The 18,328-nt window shown below is 50.6% G+C and overlaps 1 protein-coding gene across 6 annotated transcripts in view; it reads right to left on the reverse strand.

The window, feature by feature from the left end:
• The window catches only part of MRAS (muscle RAS oncogene homolog), a 65,235-nt gene extending 47,830 nt beyond the window's left edge, over nt 1-17,405 (reverse strand). For 2 of the 6 annotated variants that reach the window (XM_052637342.1, XM_052637318.1), the window contains exon 1: nt 16,660-16,805. The gene's annotated coding sequence lies outside the window, so the exon portion shown is untranslated. Of the gene's footprint in view, nt 1-16,659; nt 16,806-16,871; nt 17,015-17,305 lie in introns of those variants that run through there. The other 4 variants (XM_052637334.1, XM_052637364.1, XM_052637350.1 and 1 more) reach the window with 4 other exon arrangements.
• Nucleotides 17,406-18,328: the final 923 nt, after the last annotated feature.

Here is an 18,328-nt window from a genome sequence, read left to right on the forward strand (position 1 = left end):
CTCCCCTCCCCACAGGGTGCCATGTAGGCTCTCTGGAAGGCTGCCCAGTCTGGTGGGCCCACAGCCCTTTCTGATGACCACAGTGATGTTTACCCAGCAGAAAAGCCCAGTGGAGACTGGATAAGTTGTGTGAGAACTAAGGGCTCCAGAGGCTCCGAGGAGAGGGGAAGCAGATGGACGGGGCTGCAGGGTCAGGTGGGAGCAGGAAGGTCACATAGGCAGAGCTGACATGGCCACAAAGGTCTCAAGGCAGAGCTGCAAGGGGTGGCATTTGGTCTCCCCACTTAGCAGCGAGGAGCAGCGTCAGGGATACCAAGGCATGTGCCCTTGGGCACAGCTGGAAGAGGGCCAAGCTGGGATTTGGCACCAAGACTGACAACTAAAAACTAAAATTCTGCCCCACTCCCCACCCAGCTACACTAGGGGAGGGTGGTCTGAGAGGCTCTCAGGACCAAGGGATTAACGAGGGCTTCAGGGTCTCAGGTCCACACTGCCCTTCAGAACCACATGCTCTGTTAGCACCCCTGGGTCATGGGGTGCTGCCACCGGCCACTTGGCCCTCACAGACCCATGTCCTCATGGGTTGGGGTCCCACCAACCCCCCGCCCCTTCTGTCCCCACATCCCACCGCCACAGGGAGGGTGGAGCTGAACCCAGTCCAGGGGTGAGGGCCAGGGCTGCCGCCCTACCTCAAGAGGCAGCGAGGAATTTAAATTCTTATTCTCAGGGACCTCCTTGGTGGCCCAGTGGTTAAGAATCCAACGTGCAATACAGGGGACGTGGGTTCGATCCTTGGTCAGGTAACTGAGATCCCACATGCCGTGGAGCAACTAAGCCCTCAACTCCAAGTGAGTCCATGTTCCGCGATGAAAGATCCTGCATTGTAGAACTAAGACCCGATGCAGCCAAAGAAAGAAAGAAATACTTGTCGTTGTTGTTCTTATTCTCAGTCCTGGAGGCCTCTCCGTTTCCCTCAGTTCAGTTCAGTTCAGTTCAGTCGCTCAGTCATGTCCGACTCTTTGCGACCCCATGAATCGCAGCACGCCAGGCCTCCCTGTCCATCATCAACTCCCAGAGTTCACTCAGACTCACGCCCATCGAGTCAGTGATGCCTGCTGCCGCTGCTGCTGCTAAGTCATTTCAGTGTGTCCGACTCTGTGCAACCCCATAGATGGCAGCCCTCTAGGCTCCTCTGTCCCTAGGATTCTCCAGGCAAGAATACTGGAGTGGGTTGCCATAGCACAGGGCAGTTCCACCAACGGCTGAGGAGGAGAGTTTCTCAGCCTTAGAGAGGCATCTGTGTGCGCACTGGGAAAGTCAGGCTGGGTGTCACCCCACTGCAGAGGGCTGACTTCTGGGCTCCCAAAGTGAGGCCCTCAGACTCCCCAAAGCCTGGCAGGTTGCTCCCATTCTGATTCAGCTGCCCTCTCAGGCCACGCCTGGAGCAAGGGCTCCTGTGAGCCCCCCTCATCTTCACATCTCCTCCTGGGAGGCCTTGGCTCAACCCCCACAGGCCCCTTCTCCCACCCTCTGCCCTGGCCCTCTGTCCTCTGCCTCCCCCATCTGCTCCAACATCCCTTTACCTTGCTTGAATCCCAGGCCAAGGCCTGATGGCACGTCCCCCTCAGTGGCTGGCTCTGCCTTGTCGCCTGGGACCCCTCCACCAGTGCTGGCCTCCCCAACTCCAGCGCTGTCCCCCACCGACTCCAGTGCTGTCATCCCTCACCTAATCCCAGGCACAGTGCTCCTGGAAAACCCGCCATGGGAGCTGGAAACTCCTCCCACAGGCCCACCTGAACTGCCCCAGCATCTGCGTCCTTAGGGACAGAGGCGGTGCCAACCTGTCAGGGAGTCTGCAAATGAATGCTATCTGCCTGCACTGCCTTTTTACCTTCCCTGCCTGTGAAAACATTCCCTCTGAGGAACAGCCACCCTGTCCCCCAGCCTCCCAAAGCCACCCCTTCCTCCCCGGCCTCTCTCACTCCCCAGGTCACCTTCCACTGAGCCACCTTGCCTGTGATGACCTGGAGTGCTGGCCAGGTGGCAGCCAGAGGGCTTTGCAGCCACTATTCCATTAGACTCATCACGGCCACCTCGCTGACAGGGCTCTGTCCAGCCCCTGAGGTCCCCGAGATTGTCTAGGCCACGCATCTCCATCTGCAAGTGACCACGAGCCCCCTTCTCGGCTGCACGGCCACACTCACTCTTCTCCCTTCAAGTCAACGAGCCAGGAGTTGTTTTATTATCACATCTCCCCTGCTAGAGTGGGGCTGGGGAGCTATAGGCTGGACCTCATATTCCTCATCTCAAGGTCACTATCTTTCTCTTGAGTGGGGTGTGTGCTCACCAGGGCACAACTTCACAGGCTGTCCCTCAGGGATGACCCAGCCTAGAGCTGCTGCCTCCCAGAGCCCAGGGCCTCCCACCAGCCCAGGAGGCAAGTGGCCCAGGAGAAGGGCAGGCATGGTGACAGCAAAGGGAAGGCCTTGGTGCAGGGAGCAGGCCTCCCTTTGTGTCAGCAGCCCCTTGCCACTGACATGGATGCTCCTTATCAGGGGTGAATTGTTAAACTCCACCCTCCCACATCCTGGCTGATCCACCATCTGAACTGCTTTATCCCACGGTAGCAGAAAGAGGAGCTCGGGAGACAAATGGATACCCCAAACTCACATGTAGGTAGAGGCGAGGTGGATAAATGGGAGAAGGGGACAGAGACAGGCAAGGGCGAGCAGTGGGGCCTGGGGTAAAGAGGAGACCTCTGGCAGCCTTCACCAGCTGACGGTTACGACAGCAGCATGTCTGCAACAGGGTTACCAGAGAGTCCAGATTTTTTAAGAGTAGCCACATATCTGAATTTTTATGTGAAACTAATTTTTTTTTAATGTTGGCTTCCCAGGTGGTGCTAGTGGTAAAGAACCCACCTCCTAATGCAGGAGATGTAAGAGAGTGATGAGGATTTGATTACTATCCACTCCAGTACTATTGCCTAGAAAATCCCATGGACAGAGGAGCCTGGTAGGGTACAGTCCATGGGGTCACAAGGAGTTGGACATGACTGAGCGACTTCACTTACTCACTTACTTACTTACTTCCGGAAGTTCCCTGGGAGGAGGAAATAGCAACCCACTCCAGTATCTGGCCTGGAGAATCTCATGGACAGAGTAGCCTGGCAGGCTATAGTCCAAAGGGTTGCAAAGAGCTAGACAATGACTGAAGTGACTTAGCACACATGCATCAATTAAAAAGTTGTATACACTATACAAGACCAACAAATCACCCTCCTGGGGGACCCCAGGCCATAAGGGCACCTGCTGCTACCCTGGCCACCCTGAGCATGCCAGCACTGAGTGGTGCGGCCACTCCAAGGCAGATAACCTTTTGCACAGCCTTGGCCTGGCCTGGCTTTTGGCCTTGACTTTGGTGTGAGGTTAAAGGAAGGGCTTCCCTGGTAGTTCAGCTGGTTAAGAATCCGCCCTCAATGCAGGAGATTCTAGTTCTATTCCTGGATGGGGAAGATTCCCTGGAGAAGGGACAGGCTACCCATACCAGTATTCTTGGGCTTCCCTGGTGGCTCAGATGGTAAAGAATATGCCTTCAATGAGGGAGACCTGGGTCCGACCCCTGGGTTGTGAAGATCCCCTGAAGGAGTAGATGGCAACCCACTCCAGTATTCTTGGCTGCAGAATTCCCATAGACAGAGGACCCTGGTGGGGGCTACAGGTCATGGGGTTGCAAAGAGTTGGATAGGACTGAGTGACTAAGCACAGATTAAAGGAAGTGACCTTCACACCAAGGAGCAGCAGTAGGGGCTGGGTGCTCAGCTCAGAGACTCTCCAGTCTGGCCATCTTTAGCTGGGAAGGGCAGGTGGGGGGGGTGGTGGTGGTGCACGCAACCACCCCAAATCCTGGCAGAGCCTGAGGAGGAGGAGGGCAGAGAGGCACATTCAAAATTGACTATTGCTTTGATTTCCTTCCATCATGTACATACAAAATGTTAAACACCATAAATGAAAAATGTGAAAAATTTTATGTTCAACCAAAAATGAGAAAGAAACAGGATTGAGGCCCATCCCTGAGGTGAGGAGAGGCAATCCAACCCCCATTCTAGATGAGTGAGCACACTGTAGAGAAAAGGGCTGGAGCAAAACAAAGGGGAGACTTTCTGAACGCGAGGCGGGCATGGCAATGAGCGCCCTGGGGAGGTGGCATGGGGGTGGCGTTCCTGGGCAAAGGGAAAGGCCAGGGAGGCAGGACGGGGGGAGGGTCCAGCTCCCTGAGTCTGAAGGCCTAAACTTGGCTGGAGGTGAGGAAGACGGACTTCTCAAGGACCCTGCCAAACTCTGGAAGGGCAGGAGACCACTTTTCAATCTCTTTCCCCAGACCTAAAGAGCAGGTGCATCTTCCCTGCCCTCCTGGCCTGGCTGGACCGCAAGCCCGGGATGGACGGAGAGCAAACGGCAGAGTGGGCAGGCCCGCTCAGTTCCCAAGCAGCAGGGGCCACCTAGAAGCCTCCATTGGCTGGGGGTGCTGGCTGCCTACCTCTCTTTCTTCTACATATGGCACTTTTATAGAAGGTTGTGAATCAAAGCATCTGCCCCCTTGGCTACGTGTGCGAACTTGGCTGGTGCAAACTCACTTCAGTTGTGTCTGACTCTTTGCGACCCTATGGACTGGAGGCCGCCAGTTTCCTCTGTCCATGGGATTCTCCAGGCAAGAATACTGGAGTGCGCTGCCATTTCCTTCTCCAGGGGATTTTCCCAGCCCAGGGATCAAACCCACATCTCTTATGCCTCCTGCCCTGGCAGGTGGTTCTTTACCACTAGGAAGCCCTGCTTCGTGTGTGACCTTAGGCAAATCGCTCCACCCATGAGCGCCTCAGCCTTCTCACCTGTTAACAACAGTATCCACCTCACAGGGTTGTTCTGAGGATGGAATGAGCCAATATGCGTGAATGCTTAGAACAGCACCTGGCACGTGAGGTGTTCATTTATTACTGTCGTCATCATCATCGTTGTCATCACTATGTTGTGGGAACTCTTGCCAGGGTCCCCTCCACCGAATTGCGCAGAAGGGTGCCTGGGGCATTCAGGGCTGCTCTCCAGGCTGCCCTGAAGCACTCAGGATGGGGCTGGAGGGGAACCAAGGGGCTGCCTTTGGATCACCTCCTTCGGCCTGCAAGCAGCGAGACCTCGGCCACCCAGTGGGATGCAAGACCACCGCTCCTGCTGCAAGTGCAAGCCAGGGCTCAACAAGGAAGCACATTTTATTCCTGATGACCCAAGGAATGACCACGACCCGTGGGTGGCTTATTCTGGGGTGCAGAGAAAGGCAGAAACCACAGCACCTCATCCCATCCGACAAGGACGAGCACAGGAGGTAAAGCTGGAGGCAGAGCAGGTGTTAGAGACACAGGAGTGAGTCCAGCGGGCCCGGTTTGGAATCCTGGCTGTGCCACCTACTAGCTGTGTGACCCTTGACAAATTAATGTATAAATCTCTCTGTACAAAACTATCACTGTTGGATGGGTAGCAGTAACCAGATGGAGCAGAAGCAGGCTGAGTCCTGTGGCCAGGGCTGTTCATCACGTCCTGACCAAGTGCCAAGCACTCACCTACCTTTTCTGACCAGCACCTCAGACAAGCTGAGGTCACTGCTCTGCCTCCCAAGACACCCGGTTGTCAGTCTTGTCAGCACTCTGCATGCTGCACTCATGGCTTCATTGTTTATGATGCAGTGTGTATCCCCATTAGACTGTCAGTTCCAGGAGGACAGGGCCCATGCTCCGTTTTATCCTCCATTGTATCTCTGGAGCCCAGCACACATGTTACACTGAGAAGATGCTCAACAAATATACTGACCTACCTCAGTTCTAATCCTCACAGCTACTAATAGTTAGAACAGTTAGAACAGTGCACACTGTTCTAACACAAAGAAAAAAAGATTAACATTTGTGTTTGCTCTGGTCATTGGGAAAGAAAGCCTGGCGGAAGACTTTGACTGGGTTCAGAACAGTGATGACAACAATCCCACAGCTCCTGCTGTGGTTCTGCAGAAGGTCACGGTGTAGGTCTGGGGTGCAGGTGCACACCTCTTGCTCAAACAAGCTCTTTAATGGCTCTTTTCACCAGTAAAAGGGTAGGATCCCAGCCTAGTCTCCATGTCATCACTTCTCTGTAGTCAAGAATAATGGCACGGAAATGCAAAAGATCCCAATTAGACACAGCAATCTTGAGAAAGAAGAATGGAGCTGGAGGAATCAACAGTCCTGATTTCAGTCCATACAGCAAAGCTACAGTCATCGAGACAGTATGATATTGGCACAAAAACAGAAATAGAGACCAAGGGAATACAACAGAAAGCCCAGAGATAAACCCACACGCCTATGGGCACCTTATCTTTGACAGAGGAGGTAAGACAACACAATGGAGAAAAGATGACTGGGAAAACTGGGACAGCCACGTGTAAAAGAATGAAATTAGAACACTTCCTAACACCATACACAAAGAAAACTCAAAATGGATTAAAAACCTAAATGCTAAAACCAGAAACTATAAAACTCTTAGAGGAAAACATAGGCAGAAACTTTTTGACATAAATCACAGAAAGATCCTCTATGATCCACCTCCTAGAGTAATGGAAATAAAAATAAAAACAAACAAATGGGACCTAATTAAACTTAAAAGCTTTTGAACAGCAAAGGAAACTATAAACAAGATGAAAAGACAACCCTTAGAATGGGAGAAAATAATTACAAATGAAACAACTGGCAAAGGATTAATCTCTAAAATATACAAGCAGTTCATGCAGCTCAACATCAGAGAAACAAACAACCCAATCAAAAAAAGGGCAGAAGACCTAAACAGACATTTCTCTACAGAAGACATCCAGATGGCCAGTAAACATGTGAAAAAATACACAACATCACTCATCATTAGACAAATGTAAATCAAAACTATAACTAGGTATCACCTCATACCTGTCACCATGGCGATCATCAAAAAAATCTACCAACAATAAATGCTGGAGAGGATGTGGAGAAAAAGAAACCCTCTGGCACTGGTAGTGGGAATGTAAATTGATACAGCCACTATGGAGAACAGTACGGAGATTTCTTAGGAGTTTTATTCTTAGAAATAAAACTACCATATGACCTAGCAATCCCACTACTGGGCATATACCCATAATTGAAAAAGATACATGTAACCCAGTGTTCATTGCAGCACTATTTATAATAGCTAGAACATGGAAGCAACCTAGATGTCCATTAACAGATGAATGGATAAAGAAGCTGTGGTCTATATATACAATGGAATATTACACAGCCATAAAAACGAACAAATTTTTTTAAAAAAGAAACAAATTTGAGTCAGTTCTAGTGAGGTGGATGAACCTAGAGCCTGTTATACAGAGTGAAGTAAGTCAGAAGGAGAAAAACAAATATCATATATTAATGCATATATATGGAATCTAGAAAAATGGTACTGATGAACCTGTTTCTCAGACATAGAAAACAGACTTATGGACACAACAAGGCAAGGAGAGAGTGGGAAGAATTGAGAGAGTAGCACTGAAACAGATACATTACCATGTGTAAAACTGATGCTTTTAAACTGTGGTGCTGGAGAAACTCTTGAGAGTCCCTTGGACTGCAAGGAGATGAAACCAGTCAGTCCTAAAGGAAATCAACCTGAATATTCATTGGAAGGACTGATGCTGAAGCTGAAGCTCCAATACTCTGGCCACCTGATGTGAAGAACTGACTCATTGGGAAAGAGCTTGATGCTGGGAAAGATGGAAGGCAGGAGGAGAAGGGGATGACAGAGGATGAGATGGTTGGATGGCATCACTGACTTGATGGACATGAGTTTGAGCAAGCTGTGGGAGTTGGTAAAGGACAGGAAAGCCTGGCATGCTGTAGTCCATGGGGTCACAAAGAGTGGGGGAAGAGGTCTGGCGCTGTTTTAACTTCTGCTCCATTCTGAGCGATGGGCCCTTTCTCATAGGCCCTCGGTGACAGCCTGTTACACACAACAGCCTTGGCACGGTGGGGCTTAGCGAGTAAGAAAGTCACACCTAGGGCACCCATGCAAAGTGTGGCGGCTGACTCTGGAGCCCAGATGGCCAGCGGGCCTGGTCCCCGCCCTGCAATCCCCAGAAATACTGCAGATGGGAAGTGTTTCCATCAATGAACGGGTAATCTTCAAAGAAAAATAAATGATACTCTCAGAGAGCTTCCACAGGGAGGAAATCTTTGTGGAAAACGAAGAACTATTGGGGAGGGCATCTCCCCACTTCCACATCTGTGGGATGAGAGCTTGCCCAGCCTAACTGGATTAAACAAGAAAGGAGGGCGGTGTGGCCAGGACATGTAAGTCGCAGCAGCCCCGTCCCTCTATCAGACATGGCAAAGGAGGGCCGAGCAGGTGGGGACTTGCCCAAGGTCACACAGAGGACAGGGAGGGGGGAGAGAGTCAGCAGGGGGGCCTGTGGCCCAGGACCCTCCCCACTCTCCTGTGGGTCCTCTGAGGACGGGAGTGAGGACTAAGGGGCCCTGAGCCCCCCTGAGGCCAGTTGCTGGCGGCCCCAGACCCTGCCTGGGCCCTCTCCTCCTTCCTTCCACACAGGGGCTCTCCCACCCTCCACCCAGCTCTCCTATCCACACACACCAGCCCCAAGTAGGAAAAAAGCCCCTGTTAAGTGCTTATGAGAATGGTTATTTTGTGGAAGCGCCAAGTGACCTGCTCCCGCTCTCCCTTTTCCATCCCTCTAGCCGCCCTCAGTTTGAGCCCAGAAGTAAAACAAAGGCTTTGTTTCTTTATTTTGATTTCCTCTTTAAAATCTCAAACATGCAGGAAACACCCACCCAGCCCCAGATAAGCGGAAAGGAGCCCCGTGGGCGGGCAGGGCGGGGGTCACCGAGTCTTAGCACCCCAGGAGCACCAGCAGGGCAAGGAGGTGGTGGTGGGGGCCACGGGGGGGGGGGCTGACTTCCTCTTCTAGAAGAGAATGGGTGTGAGTGAGCCTGTGTGCGGAGCCTAGGCCTTCCTGACTCTGACGCCAGGGGAATCTCAACCTGAGAAATGCGGGTTGGGAGGGACCACTCAGAAGACATATCTCATAGAAGTTATTTTTTTTTTAACATATGCCCCCAAGGCTTTGGGACAGTGGTTCCACCCTTTTCCATCATCTCCGGTTACAATAAAGCAGGCATTGAAAGAACATGATGGATGCTATTTTGGGCTGCCAAGCCTCCTTGTGAGAGAATGGTACTCCCCAAAAGAGATGCGTTTGCCTCTGCCTCTCCCTTGGGACCTCCATTCCCAGTAAAATCAAAATACAAAGGAGTGAGTTTGGGGTCATCTAAAAGGTGGAATTTTCAAGGTGTGTTAAAAGTTCTAACAGCTAAAAAAGAAGAAAAAACAGAACTGAATTAAAACAAATTTTGCCCTTGAAATGAATATATAATGCTTCGGGGAGGCAAGAACCTGTCCCCAGGTCCCCCCAGAATGTTCAGCTCTAAGGGGAAGATGGGTCTCCCCAGCTCTAGCACATCTTTGGCTATCTCCACACAGCACCACATGCTTACAAACACTTTTACTTTTAATCTGGGTAGTTAGGATTCAAGCGACATCCTAACATAGAGTATGTATAGCAGATTCTTTGAAAACAATTTTTTTTTAAACTTATGGTTTCTGCCATACATCAACATGAATCAGCCATAGATATACATATGACTCTCCCTCTTGAACCTCCCTCCCTCCTCCCACCCCACCCCATTCCTCTAGGTTGTCACAGAGCACAAGTGTGAATTACCTGCATCATACAGCAAATTCCCAATGGCTATCTATTTTACATATGGTAATATATATGTCTCCATGCTACTCTTTCCCTTCTCTTCCCCCCACTGGGTCTACAAGTCTGTTTTCTATATCTGAGTCTCCACTGCTGCCCTGCAAACAGGTTCATCAGTACCATCTTTTTAGATTCTACATATATGCATTAACATATGATATTTGTTTTTCTCTTTCTGACTTACTTCTTAGGCTCTAACTTCATCCACCTCATTCATTAGAACTGACTCAAATGCATTCCTTTTTATGGCTGAGTAACAAATGGCAACCCGCTTCAGTGTTCTTGCCTGGAGAATCCCAGGGACAGGGGAGCCTGGTGGGCTGCCATCTATGGGGTCGCACAGAGTCGGACACGACTGAAGTGACTTAGCAACATACCCTGAGAAGACCATAACTGAAAAAGATGCGTGTATCCCAATGTTCATTGCAGCAGTTTTTACAATAGCTAGAACATGGAAGCAACCCAGAGGGCCATCAACAGATGAATAGATAAATTTGTGGTACATATATATAATGAAATATTATTTAGCAGATTCTTTTTAAACCAAAACTTTTCTTTAAAAAGTAGGCCATCAACAGAATATGTATGTGTATTCTAGCATAAACAAATAGTTATCAGGTTTAGAACAGACTTAACTGCCTTTATTGGCACAGCCTCTGACTATTTCTATTGCAAAAGAAACCCCAACAAAGCAGATCCTTCTGAGGTCTTTGGGGTCCTGGCCTTTGCCAGCTTCTTCAGCATCTCCATCGAGTCAAGGGAAAGGATGTAGACAGTGTTATCCTTTGTTGGCAACTCAGGGACAGAAAACATTTCAACTCATTCTCACCACTTAGTAAAGAAAAGCTGGGGACCACCTCAGGCTCCTGTGTTCTATCACAAAACTAATTGAAATCTCTGTCCCCAACGGTGACTCCTTGAAAAGCCAATCTGCTTGGGAAATGCAAGGCTTTTCCAGAAGGTTTTTAAATCTTTCCTGCACAGCTTTACAAGTGGTGCTTTGCTAACTGTCTTAACTCAAGCCTGAACTACATGCAAATAGGCCATGTCAGGTTCCAGCTCAGTCAGCTGGGGTGGAAGAAGGAGCCTGCAGAGTTGGGTGAGAAACCATCTCCTGTTGTCATGGAGAGCTGCCCCCTCTGCAGCTGGAATGCTTGGCAGAGAGGAGGACCCAGGACCAGGCACACGGGAGCCTTGTTTCCAGGAGAGGGAGGGCTGGCAAGGCTGCGATGGTGTTGTTCAGTTGCTCATTCGTATCTGACTCTTCGTGACCCCATGAACTGGAACACGCCAGGCTTCCTGTCCTTCACTATCTCCCTGAGTTTGCTCAAACTCATGTCCGCTGAAACTGTGATGCCATCCAACTATCTCATCCTCTGTTGCCCCTTTCTCCTCCTGCCTTCAATCTTTCCCAGCATCAGGCTCTTTTCCCAAGGCCATGTCAGGGTACCATATCAGACTCCACCTTCCTTCCTTCAAAGCAGTCCTGCACTTTAGAACATAAAATGCTCAAGGTTTTGAAGATGAGCAGCTTAACAAATTGTCATCTAATTAGAAAAAGAAAATTGTTTTTTTTCCTCCCTTTTCCAAATATTTACATTTACTATCTGAATCACAGTTTGGTTTGGGCAGCTGTGACTAAATGATGTGCCACAGTCTGGCCTGAAACCACGATGGTCAAGGCAGGTGTGTATGTGGGTGGAGGAACTTTTTGAAAGAGGTTAAATCCCAAGATGCACACTTATCTCTCCTCAGTGTGAGTTCAGGCAGCAAAAAGATCTACTGACAACCTCGATGGAGAACCAGGTGGTTATTCATTGAATTTGCTGGAGACGTGGAGCTAAGGGAGCCAAGGCGTGGAAACTTGGGAGCGGGGCTCTGAAAGTCAGTCGGAGGCTGAGGGCAGGCCCAGCCAGCCAGGTCTCCTGAGCAGGGGACATGCTGAAGCCCTGCCAGCGTGGAATGGATCAAGGGCAGACAAAAGGGTCCCATCTGCTCAACTGGGGTAATGGATACATGGTGTTTGTTATATATCATCCTTTGTATTTTTATATCTTTGAAAATTACAAAATATGTCAAGTGCGCAAATGATGCAGGGCTTCCTGGTTGACCAGAGGATTAATGGAAATTAGGGGAAAACTGCCACCATCTAGGGCCCCTCTGCCTCTCTTGTCAACCAGCCGCACGCGCACCTCCACGGTTGCTGTCGCTTCACAGCATCCCTGTGTGTGAACTGCTCTGTCCCCTCTCCCCATGAGGCCTCTACTCCACTCCAGCACTGACTATATCTGGCCAGACCCCCATGAGCCATGCCCCACGAGCACTGAGAGAGAAGGGGGGTGTCATCAGAATGACCAAAGTCATCTATCAGTTCTGGGAGCAGCACTGTGTTACAGGTGGAGCATGCCCTCCGGGACCAAACAGACCTTGGTGAGACTCCTTCCAGGCTCTGCTCCTCTCAGCCCATGGCCGTGGGGGTGACTACCACTCTGAGTTCCTGTTTGCACATCTGTAAAGGGCCAACAGCAAAACTGTTGTGAGGCTTAGAGATGGCCAATGCAGAGCCTCTAGTCCAGTCCAGCCCAGAGAGAGGGTGGACATCCAGAGAGACTATCTCCAAGCCACGTCATCTGAAGAGCAGTTGGAGAATGCAAGGCCGCTCGTGCTGGAGAAAAGCTTGACTGTCAAGGTTCATGAGGCACAGATCCAGTGGGATAGGTTAAGGTGAGAAAGGAAAGAACTTTGCAAGGATGAGTGAATCCCAGTGGGTAAACTGATTTAAGGGGCAGCAACCTCCCTGCCTCTAGAAGGGCCCAGGTAAGATCTGCTCCTCAAAGCCTGCACAAATTTTCCCAGCCTCTTCTCAAGGGCCCATCTGGGCCAAAATGTCTACTACTGAACTATTACTGGCTTAATCTTTACCTTAAAAATCAGCATAGTTTTTAACTTAAAATCCTTACTTAGCCTTAATCTGAGCAAAACAGCCATTAAAAAAATAGGTTTGATGTCATACCTTTATTTTTAAAATATACATAATAAGTATGTACGTAACTATTAAAATATGTCCTGCCTAAAAACCATTTACCTCACCACTATGAGAAATATGCTCTCCTAGATCTGAATTGAGACTAAATATGCTCCAGGGGCCCCTTCCTGGTCTGTGATTCTGTTATCTAAAGGCTGCCTGAATACTGATCATGCTCTTAGTTCTTACCGCCCTTTCTGGTTTCCCAAGCATGTTCTCATCTGTGTATTTCATCTAATCCCCATGACAACCCTGAGGGTGAGCTAGAGAAGTCACAGATGGAGCCTGAGCCCCTACAGCGCAGGATACTCCCAAGGCTCTATGGATAGGGTCACAGAGGGCCCGAATCGGAGCTGAGGACTTCCATCCCCTGCCACCTCCTTCTATTACCACATGCTGAACAGCCAAATCCCTTCCTGTACTCTCCAAAATCTCATTAGGAACACAGCCCACATCCAAATCACGATGTTTATCCATCTAGGTGGCCAGATGCCAACTCTGTAGATGAAAATGTGCCCCTCTGAGCAAGTTGTCTTATAACCAATGGTAACCCACATTGTCATTTGGCCACCTGGCCATCAGCAGTTTCCACTGACTAAAGCTATCAAAAATACTAAAGGAAAGACTTCCCTGGTGGTCCAGTGGCTGAGATTCCACTCTTCCAACACAGGGGACCCAAGTTCAATCCCTGGTGAGGGAACTAGATCCCACATGCTGCAACTAAGAGTTCATACACCACGACTAAAGATCCTGCATGCCACAGCGAAGACGCAACACAGCCAAATAAATGAATATTTTAAAAAACATGAAAGGACAATGATAGGGACATTTAAAAGCTAAATACACACTGCTACTTCATGACTCCTACAATGGATGTAGGAGATGACTGCAGATGAGTGCAGAAAGCTGTCTTGGATCATGCCAGCGGGCAACAGACCCTGGGCTCGGTGGTGAGGCTCAGTAGATGGCCAGGGGTGGGGAGTTGGAACACGCAGCACCAGCCTTGTTATGACAGCAAGAATGTTACCTGGAAGACTAGAGATGGGCACCAAGGGATGCACGGCAGACACCAAGGCGTGCAGTGCAGATGTCCCCCTGGCCTTGACAACGTCCTCTGTTGTCTGAACAGGGGATGGCAGCACTATGCTCTCAGAGTTCCACAAGACAGATCTGCTGGCTGATTGCATGGACTTCCTCTCATGGCTGAGAATTATGCCCGTCCAGCTCCGCTACGACAGCCTGCTGGCCTGGCTGGGAGGTCAGAGCCTCAGAGCAGGTCCTCAGTGAACAGTAGTGAAGCAGGGGATCTAGCCTGGGATCCAGGGCTCATTATCAGAGATACACAAATCTCCCAAACTGTATGCCTAACTTCATACATCCAAGCAATGTTTCTCTGGGCGTCTCACTGGCATATTAAAGAAGTAGTGGCCCAAGAAGGTAAAAACCATTGCTCTGAACACTCAGCCTTCTTGGCTGCCTGTCCTATGCAAGAACTTGCTGGAAATGGCATTAATATCCCATCCCTGTATAGAGACTTCACCAGAGTTGAGAGCATCTTTGGGAGATCTAAACTCTGCTTAATCCACTACTACTTGGGTTTTGTTATTTGCAGTCAGAAGCATCCTTCTTTTCTCCCATCCCCAGATAAAGGTAACTGTACCTTCTAGCTAGTCAGATACCTGCCCCAGGCCTGGCAGGTGTGGAGCCTTTGGAACTCAATGCACACTTTTTGGATGCCTAAGAACATCCCAACTTTGCACAAGAATGTGTTCCTATATAGTTCACATGCTTGTGTTTTGTGCAAACTACATGATATTCATGAGCAGGTATGTTTCCAAGTGCTTCCAGGGAGGCATACTCCCTATGGTGCATTTCATTAGGAGACAGTGATGACACCAGTTGTGAAATATAAAATAGAGGTCATATTTCCCCATGAAATTACTTGATCCAGCAGGCTGGTCAACTTGTGAATCGAGCTGATATTAAACCCAGACACTCCAGGAACTGGTTCAGTCCATCAGAGCCCAGAAGTCTTCCCTGGTTCCACATGATCACTCAAGCTCAGGAGCCAACCCCAGGGATAATGGACTTGTCTCTCTCTAAGCAACTCAGATCAACAGAAAGTGTGAAATACCTGTGGTTAGAGCTAATAAAAGTTATACCTGTCACAAAGATATCTTAGGCAGGTGAAAACATAAGTGGTGGCAAATACACACAGAGCTGGCAGCCCTGGACAACTGTCACTTGCCTCACCAGTGTTCAGCGGAGGGCCTTGACCACCCCCCGTCCCATAAGGAAACGCTGAAGTAGGCGGGTAAGGGGCAGTTTCTGCTAGAGCTCCTGGCTTACACAACACCCACCCCACCCCCATAGAGGCTGGCAGACCCTGTAGCTTCCAAAACTCCAGAGCATCAAAGCTTCAAACCTCCTGACCTAGCAGAGAAAGGACAAACTACACCCTAATCCACAGACAGAGAAGCTAACTAGCTGCTAGGAATGAGAAGAGACTGAGGGTCAAAATCATGACCCAAAACATTTTCAGTCCCCTAGTCAACAGGGAAATGCGATTTATAGGAAATTGGGAGATTTACAAAAATGTTAGCCAGCTCAAGTTTCTTTCCTGGGATGAGAAGCAGGAGCAACTCTTAAGAACTGTCATGGTGAAAATGCTTTGTTTGCTGCAAAGTCCCTGACACGTGTCAGTTATTAATACCAGCAGCTCACCACCCCACACTTGAACCAACCAGTGAATGGCAACGGAGTCAAAGCCTAACACAGGCTGCACCCGGAGCCATGAAGCCAGGGCAGCCAGACCCTCCCCAGAGGGGCTGGAGAGCTAAGGGTCTACATGGACCCTAGATAGGATCCTGGGCAAGTTACTGACTCTTTCTAGCCCCTGTACCTCATCTGCATGGGGGTAATGAGAAGACCCTTCTGGAGTCTCGTCAAATGATGAGCAAGCATATACACGTCAAGTGCCTGGTCTGTGAAAGCCCTGCTGGCAGCTATTATTACAGTGGAGCTTCGGGGCTTTTTGGTCAGATTTCTTCATCATTCCTGCTGTGAGGAAGGTCACTCTTTTGAGGCTACAGATCTGAGCCTTGTCAGTTACCCTCTCTGGTCAGGTCCAGGACACAGTGTGAGTCTTGGAGGGACAAGAACCATTCTAGTCCAAAGAGGTTTACTAGGAGTAGGGGCTGGGTGGGAAAGGAGGGACAATCCCAGAGCGCAGGGATCAGGGCCCATATGAAGTGGCCCTTGTCTGCCTCTCCAGACTGGCCTCTGGCCCCAGCCAGCACAGACCTCAGCGCCAGCCACAGTCTATCTGGGTGTCCAGTGCCCATGCTCTGCCGGGCATCACCTCCTTTAGGAGGCCTTCCCTGACCGTCCACGCTGTCTGTTCCCAGAGCCCCTGTGCTCCCCTGATCCCAGAACCGACACACAGGGCTCACTTTGCACTCCTACCTTCCCCGCGGCACAGGATCTGGCATTGTGCCCCACACGCAGTGGGAGCCCCTGCAGGTCCCATTCAATGAATGAGCCGGGGCCCTGGTGGTGACCAGAGCCCCAAGCCCTGTGGCGCCGCAAAAGACTGTTAACGCAGCAGTCTGCTTTTTATCATTCAGACAAATTTGACAACTCTCTCAACAGATCCCTGCCCTCGTTAACGCCCCTCTAAAAATATAAAGAGCCACCACCAACCCTTCCCCATCCCACTCGAGACCCGCCGCCCACTCCCCGCGGCTTCTCGCCAGAGGAAAAAGGAACCCAAAGGCGGTTACCATGAAAGGGGCTTTTTAGGTGGTGAGCAGGCCCATCTCACTGGGGTCCCGATCGTCGCCGACTTCTCGATCGCACACAGTTACGCTGGAGCCTGAGATGGGGGCAAAAGGCCAGTCCCCAAGCGCAGTCCTCCGGCCCGGCCCGGGGCGGCCACACCTCCCGCCCGGAACAAAGCGCCCGGCCGGTCCCCTCCCTCCCAGCCCGCCCCGACCTCTCACCGCGCACTCTAGCCCAGCTTGGCTCCGGCCTCAGGCCACCTCCTCCATGCCCGCGCCAACCAGAAGACAACGCCGCGCCCTCCGGGCCCCGAGGCGGCCGGACTGACGGCTTTGGGCCCGCGGCCTGCCGGCCGCTTCGGCCGGTCCCCGCCCCGGCGCCTCCTTAAAGCGACCGCGCAGCCCGCGCGCGCCCCAGCCTAGCGCCTGGCGAGCCGCGCATTCCTTATATTGCAACAGCGCCTGCTAAAAATAGAGCGCCGCCTCCGTAGGCGCTGGGGGGGCCGGGCCCGGCGCTGCGACCCTGCCACCCCCGCGGGCCCCAGACTCCCAGGACGCGCGGCTCACGAGGTTTATGCCACCTGCGCCGAGCTCCCGGGACCCAGCAGGGCACGCGTACCGGGCCTCCCGCGCGGTCCCGCGCACTTACCCGGGTCCGACCACTGGCGCCCGGGAGGTGGCTTTAAGGTGGACGCCGAGTGGGAATTCGCCCGGGCCTCTTTAAGAGCCTCTGCGCTCCAGCCTTTAAATCTCCGCTCCCGCCCGGCCAACTTCGGAGCCTACAGACGCCTCCCCTGTCCTAGGCGATCCCAGGCCGCCACCTTAACCGCATTCCCTTCGAATCCCGCGCCGTGTTTCTTCCTAGATCCAGTCCCCAGCGTCGCTTCCCGAAGGCCCTCTCGGTGCCGGTTCTTGAGCCTAAAGTTCGTTCAGACGGAGGCGACGGACGGGGACAGGCGACACTCGCGATCCATTTCATTTTTTCAGTTCCGCTGACTCCTCTCCATCGGCATCATTTTCCCCTGATTTTAAAAACTGAGATAGAATTCACACACCAAAAAATTCCAGCTTTTAAAGTGGGCAATAGAGTAGTTTTTAATATATTCACAAAGTTGTGCAACCATCACTATTACCTAGTTCCAGATCATTTTCATAACACTACCTCCCCTTTAAAAAAAAAAAAGAAGAAGAAAAAAAACCATTTACAGTTACTCCCCATTCCCTCCTCCTACCGGCTGCTGGAAACCACTAATCTACTTTCTGTCTCTATGGATTTGCCTACTCAGGACATTTCATGAAAGTGGAATCATGCATGCGGTCTTTTGTGACCCAGCTTCCTTCACTTCACAGGATTTTTTCAAGGTTCATTAACGTTGCAGCATGTAGCAATGCTTCATTCCCTTTTGTGATTGAATAGATTGGGCTGTGTGGACACACTACAGTTTATCTTTGACCAGCTGATGGACAGTTAGATGGTTCGTACTTTGAGGCTATTATGAATAAAACTGCTATGAACATTCATGTACAAGTCTTTGTATGAACTTATATTTTCATTTCTCTTGGGTATATACCTAGGAGTAGAATTGTGGACCATATGCTATGTTTGACATTTGGAGGAACCCCCAAACTGGTTTCCAAAGCAGCTGCTATTTTACATTCGACCAACCGTATA

This window comes from Budorcas taxicolor, chromosome 1 (genome assembly GCF_023091745.1).
Source record: "Budorcas taxicolor isolate Tak-1 chromosome 1, Takin1.1, whole genome shotgun sequence".
In the NCBI taxonomy this organism is placed as follows: domain Eukaryota; kingdom Metazoa; phylum Chordata; class Mammalia; order Artiodactyla; family Bovidae; genus Budorcas; species Budorcas taxicolor.